This window comes from Cyanistes caeruleus, chromosome 13 (assembly GCF_971803275.1).
Source record: "Cyanistes caeruleus chromosome 13, bCyaCae1.hap1.1, whole genome shotgun sequence".
Classification (NCBI taxonomy): Eukaryota; Metazoa; Chordata; class Aves; order Passeriformes; family Paridae; genus Cyanistes; species Cyanistes caeruleus.
Genome location: NC_141713.1, coordinates 13330365 through 13336364, shown reverse-complemented (window position 1 = coordinate 13336364; position 6000 = coordinate 13330365). Strand labels below are relative to the sequence as shown.

At 45.4% G+C, this 6000-nt stretch overlaps 2 protein-coding genes across 15 annotated transcripts in view; one reads left to right on the top strand and one right to left on the bottom strand.

Annotated features, from left to right (window-relative positions):
* Positions 1–1152, bottom strand: part of TCF12 (transcription factor 12) — a 194452-nt gene extending 193300 nt beyond the window's left edge. For 2 of the 3 annotated variants that reach the window (XM_086848994.1, XM_086849006.1), the window contains exon 1: positions 535–1152. The gene's annotated coding sequence lies outside the window, so the exon portion shown is untranslated. The remainder of the gene's footprint in view (positions 1–534) is intronic. The other variant, XM_086848995.1, reaches the window with a different exon arrangement.
* The window catches only part of ZNF280D (zinc finger protein 280D), a 48716-nt gene continuing 43837 nt past the window's right edge, over positions 1122–6000 (top strand). For 2 of the 12 annotated variants that reach the window (XR_015275815.1, XM_086848982.1), the window contains exon 1: positions 1122–1362. The gene's annotated coding sequence lies outside the window, so the exon portion shown is untranslated. Of the gene's footprint in view, positions 2205–6000 lie in introns of all 12 variants that reach the window. The other 10 variants (XR_015275814.1, XM_023934060.2, XR_015275816.1 and 7 more) reach the window with 8 other exon arrangements.

The following is a 6000-nucleotide window of genomic DNA, read 5'->3' as shown; positions in this document are numbered from 1 at the left end:
GTCTGTGCGAGAGGTGCACCTGCGCAGGGCCTTCGGTCCGAGCTCAAGTGGTGCAAATGTGACAGCCAGAGTGGTTCCTAGGTAGTGGAGCATACAATTTTAGAATGGTTTGGATTGGAAGAGATCTTCAAGATCATCTAGTTCCAAACCTCCTGCTGTGAGCAGGTACATACAAAGTGAGACCAAGTTTCTCAGAGCCCCATCCAACCTGTCCTTGAACATGTTCAGAGATAGGACAGCCACAATTTCCCTGGGCAACCTGTTCCAGAGCTTCACCACCTTCACACTAAAGAATTTTTTCCCTAATATCCAATCCAAACCAACTCTCTAATCCAAACCTACTCTCTTTCAATTTGAATCCATTCCCCCTTGCCCTCTCACTGCATGACTGTGGTAAATAATTTTCCCCATCTTACCCGTAAGTTCCCTTCAGGTACTGAAAGGCTGCAATTAGGTTACTCTCAAATCTTGTCTTTTCCAGGCTGAACAATTCCCAATCTCTCAAGCCTTTCCTCATAGGAGAAGTCTCTGTACCTCTGATCAATCTGGTGGCCTTCTCTGGACTTGGTCCTACAGGTCCATGTCCTTCCTGTGCTGGGACCCCAGAAATAGACGCAGTACTCGAGGTGGAGCCTCACCAAAGTGGAGGGGCAGAATCTCCTCCCTCCTATGCTGCCCATGCTGCTTTGGATGTGGCCCAGGCCACATGTTTGGCTTTCTGGGCTTTAAGCGCACATTGATAACTCATATTAAGCCTTGAATACACCAGAACTTCTATGTCCTTTTTGGCAGGGCTTCTCTCAATCTGTTCAGTCCCCAGCCTGTGTTGATACTGGCTGACTTCCCTAATAGCGTGGCAGTGGCCCTGTGTGCCCTCACCAAGGCAGTGGGTGGGCAGCGCAAGGCTGGGCTGGGGCCGCCGGGCACGAGGCCTGGCCCACGGCAGCGGCGCAGTGCCGGGTCAGGAAGCCCAAAACCAGCAGCAGTTCCTGGTACCGGGGCTGTGAGGTTCGGCACAGGGCGGCGATAGCAATCCAGGCTGCGAGGCCCAACACATGGCGGCGGTGCCGTCCCGGGGTGTGAGGCCTAGCACATGGCGCCAGCCCCGCCCCGGCCTGGCCCCGCCCCGATCGCGGGCACCGCGATGTGTCCGACCCGCGGCTCCCGTCAGGCAGCGCGCGGGGCCGCGGCCGCCCCCGCCTCTCGCCCGCGTTCCCCCCGGCGGCGGTGGCGGCGGCGCTGAGGTGGCGCCGCGCCCCGGTGAGGTGAGCGAGGCGCCTCAGTCGGCGCTGCCCCATCCCCCGCCGGCCCCTGTGGCAGGGAGCGGCGGCCCCACCGCGGCCCCTGCGGACGCGCAGCACGGTAAGGTCAGCCCGCTCCATGCCCCCGGGCCGCCCTGCCGCGCTCCCCGGGCGGCGAGAGCGGCGCTCGGCGGGGACGGGCGCGGGGGGATTGTCGCCGGCAACACCGGCGCCATCTTAGGTCGGAGCGCGGCCTGGCGTCCCCGAGCGGGGCCCCCGCGTTGCGAGGGCTCCCGTGAACCGCCCGCGCACCCCGCTGGCACCGGACGGTTCTGCCCTCGAGGGCGGCCCGGGTAGGGCTCGCTCCGCCCGCCGTTGGCCCCGTGGGGGGCCCCGGGCGTTAACAGCAAGAGCGGTACTGGCGGCGCGGCTCGGTTCGGCCTCCTCCCCGCCGGCCGCTCTTCTGCCGTGCGGGCCTCACCCGAACCGGAGCCTGCAGCCCGAGCCCAGTGCCGGCGGTCACCCGGCGTGAGGGGCGGGACGCGGGGCGGTCGGGCTGCAGCGGCTGCTGTTCGGCCGCCCTCGGGACTCAGCTGCTCCCGCGGCCTGGCACCACGGCGGCTCGGCGGCGTGAGCTTCTGGCGGGCTGGCACCGCCGATATTGCCCTTCCCAAGGCGGAGCTTGTGCCTTCTCATGGCGCAGAGGGTAGCATTGGCTGCTGAGGTTTGTGTTTGAGGGAAATTGGTTTACTCTTTGGTTTTTTTACAATTTTTAGGTGCAGTTTCAGCTTGGTCATTGTTTCTTTGCTGCTAAACAAATGCAGCCCTCAATTAAAACCTAGTTGTTCCCAGTCCTGATGGAGTTGTGGATTGCACACCCTTCAATTAATGGTGCAAAGTTATGTGCCTGTATGGGACGTTATCTGAGAAATGCAACGTGCAGTCCATCGTATGATCCGTGTAGTACGTAAGATAACTTCTCTTGGGCATTGAAGTGGGGGAACAAATTATTTGAGTAACAGATGATAGCCATACGAGGAGTGGCTGAGGTGACTTGGTGTGTTCAGCCTACAGAAGAGGAGACTGAGGGGAGCCCACGTGGCAGACCTCATGAAGGGAAGAGGAGGGCGGATACTGATGTCTGTGGTTACCAGTGACAAGACCCGAGGGTATGGTTTGAAGTTGCGTCAGGAAAGATTTAGGTTAGATATTGGGAAAAGATTCTTCACCTAGAGAGTGGTTGGGCACTGGAATAGGCTTCTCAGGGAAGTGGTTACAGCACCAAACCTACAGTTCCAGAATAGTTTTCTCAATGCTCTCAGGCAGGTGGTGGGGTTATTTGGGATATCGCATGCAGGACTAAGAGTTGGACGCTGTGATCTTTATGGGACCCTTCCAATTCAGAATATTTTGTGATTCTATTATGGAAAGGTGACAAGGCTAGTCTGAAAAATTTCTGGCTAATGTAGATGTCCTCGTTCTAAGCTCACTACTAATTTCATTAGTTATTTGATTTTAAGGCAATCCAAGGAAGTTTTGATTATTGGAATGCTCACTTGAGCTTAAGAGTGGAACAGTCAAATTCCCATTTGAAGTGATAACTGGATTTTCAATAACTCTTAAGTCTTATTGTGGCTGCATCTACTATAGTATGTTATAGTATAGAAAATTTAGTGATTTTCTATACTATAATATATGCTTATAATACACAATTATAATACTGTAATATACTATATCTATATATATAATATACGATATCTATATAGTATAGAAAGTCTAGTGATTTTCTGTAGTGCAAATTTCTGTCCATCCTTATCGTGCTCTTCTACAGATAATTCTGCTGTTTTCACTACAGCTGTTAGTCTTGATACATTTGCTAATGTTATATAATTTTTTGTTTCAATGTGAGTGCTTTTAAATCCTAACTTAAAGAGGTTATAAAGACAACTGGATTTTAATAAAGTCAGGTATTTTTAAACCTAACTGCCATGATAAAGATGGCTAAAATAGTGCTTTTAAATCAGTTTCTTCATCAGAAGCTTATTGCTGTTTTGGGAAATGAGCTCTAATTTTTCAGTCTGTCCTGTATCAGGTTTTTAATTCATCCCCTTTCTAGTAACTATAATAGTGTTCCAGGGACTTGTGGTTCGTAGGTTGTTGGTTATTTGCACCTGCCTAATGAACTTTCATGGCTATGCTTAGTTTTAGATGGGCAGTTGCTTTTTAAGGCAATATGTTGATATAGCCTATAATGTTATTTAAAAAATGTTTTTAAAAAACTTGTTCACGATTTTGATGCTTTACCTTACAATACTGATTTCAACACTTTCAACACTTTCTTTGAGTCCACAGCACTGCAGTGGAGTTTTTGACCTCTCAGATCCATGGACTACCTTTCAGGAAATGTGTATATAAACATGAATATATGCTTATACGTATTAAAAAATTAAAAAGATGAAGGCTATTATCGGTAGGCTTACTTTTCTTACACTGCATCACCACTGGAGAATAGTTGAGCAGAGTAGGGGAAGTATTCACTGTTGATTTTGTCTTTGAGGGCAACTCCTAACAGGATTCCTAGAATGCATTTTGTGTGTTAACGTAGTCAAAGAAGCTAAAAATTTGGAATCTGTTTGTACTCTAAAAATGGATGTAGATGTTTTCTTTGGCAATGGAGACCACTTGCAGGAGCTGTTCCTGCACATCTCCTCTAATCCAATCCGTTACCCCTTACTGCAATTTTTGATTGTTCAGGTTACAGATTTTTGACCTCTCAGTTGTGACAATAAAACTGTTACTAGGCCGGGTTATTTTTAACCTGCCCTGCTTCACACCATAGTTCTGTTCTAAGTTGTGCTGGCACAACTGATGAAGAAGTGTAGGAGCAGGACAGGAATTCATTAGGTCAGCTTTCTTCCCAGGAAAAAAGAAGTCAGTGAGAGCTTGGCTTCAAATTACATAATTGAATTTAAATATTAGGTTAAAAGATGGGAAATGAATCCTGATACTTGCCTTTTAAAAGATGCTCTGCCTTTTGAGTCACCTTTAAGAGTATCTTAATGTGTATATCCCAATTAATAAAATAAAATATCCATAAGAGGTTTCACCAGTTGGTGTCACTTTCTAAAAGCCTAGGTATATATTATCAAATTTATTTTAACTGTATTTAAGAAAAAAATCAGCTGCTGTATAGTGTAGGTGAGGTTATCACATGTATCTTCTTAGGATTCTGCTGGCATATCATTGCTTGTGCCTATTTTGTGTTGTTAGTATAAATTGTATTGCATCCTCTGAGCACATTTTATAATTTATTACTTTTTTCCCCTCTGAGGTCAAGTAAAACTAAGTTCTTAAAATAAGAACACTGCTCATCTATGTTGTCTGTTCTATAAAAGAAGTCTCTTAAATAGCAATTTATTTTGCCTTAAAGTTTATTAAACTTTGCCTTGGTGCTATTAAAAAGTGTTCTAAATGAAAAGTGCCCTACAGAGAAGAAAAAGTTATAGTTAGGCTTGATTCTCTTTCTAAGACCTGGCACGTGGCCCATGTCATCTCTGTCAAGTGGAAATCACTTCAGAATCTTCCTCTTTACTCCATACAAGACTTTAGTTTACTATCCTGTTCTTTTGTAGCACCATGTTTGACTTCAGCACCCTAAGCTGATTGAGGAAGCAGAGGAGTTAAGCTTTGCTACTTTATTTCATCTCAAGACTTAACATGTGCTAATACCAGCCCTTTCTCTTATAAGTAGAGGATGATTGTCTGCTCCCCTGCAATAAACTGTTAAAGACTAAGTATTTCTGCTAGTCTTGCTAGATGATTGGTACTCTGTGTAAGGAAATAGCAGAGTTTCGCATTTATTTTGTTGTTCAGAAATGCTTTCAAGATTATGTTAAAGAATGTTAAAAGAAAAAAAAAACTTTATTTGCCATCTCTGTTTATTTGAAAAAGAAATAAAACCAATCATGATAAGAAACGCTGATGTAAATTTGGTTAATTCCAAAAGGTACATATTTTTTATTACTACTTCTGTACATGACTTTTTTTTACTGCAAGAAAACATCTGCAGGTATGAGGGACTCCATCTGATGAGATCTATGCAAGTTTTTTATCAGATCAATTGATAATGGAAACAGTATACAATGCATTGTAGGCATTGCTTGGGGATTTTGCTGTTGTGGAGTATTTTGTTTGAAGTGTTTTTTGTGAGTGGTTTGCTTGTTGTTGTTGATGTTGTTTTGTGGAGTTTTTGGGAATTTTGTATAGGTTTTGTTGGGGTTTAGAGAAAATGTGACCATATGGGAAGCCCTGGCAAAATCTTAGAAAATTTGGTAAGCTGTGGGTTTTGTGGGTGAGGTTTTGTTTTGTTTGTGTTGAGTTTTATCGGATGCAGAGAAAACAAAGCTGTGATCTATGTTTCACTAACTCATGTGCTTTGTGGCCCTTCACATTTCTTGTGATTGGAATAGGAGTATTTTTTAAAAGATACCTTTCACTATGGTGTCAGAGGCTTCATCTGATAGTTACTGGTGTTTTATACAAAAATAGCTCAAATTCTGTGGAGGATATCTTTGGTCTTTTCTCTTTAATAGCAAAGATGACCATGCAAGTAATTGTCAGAATGGTGATGTGGCATCAATCTTTGTATCTTTGATCTCCTGTATCAGATCACATTCAATCTGTGAAGAACATGGAGGGAGGGAGACCATTCTATGGGAATTATTGATGACTGCAGTATTCCTTATTGAACAGTGAAGTA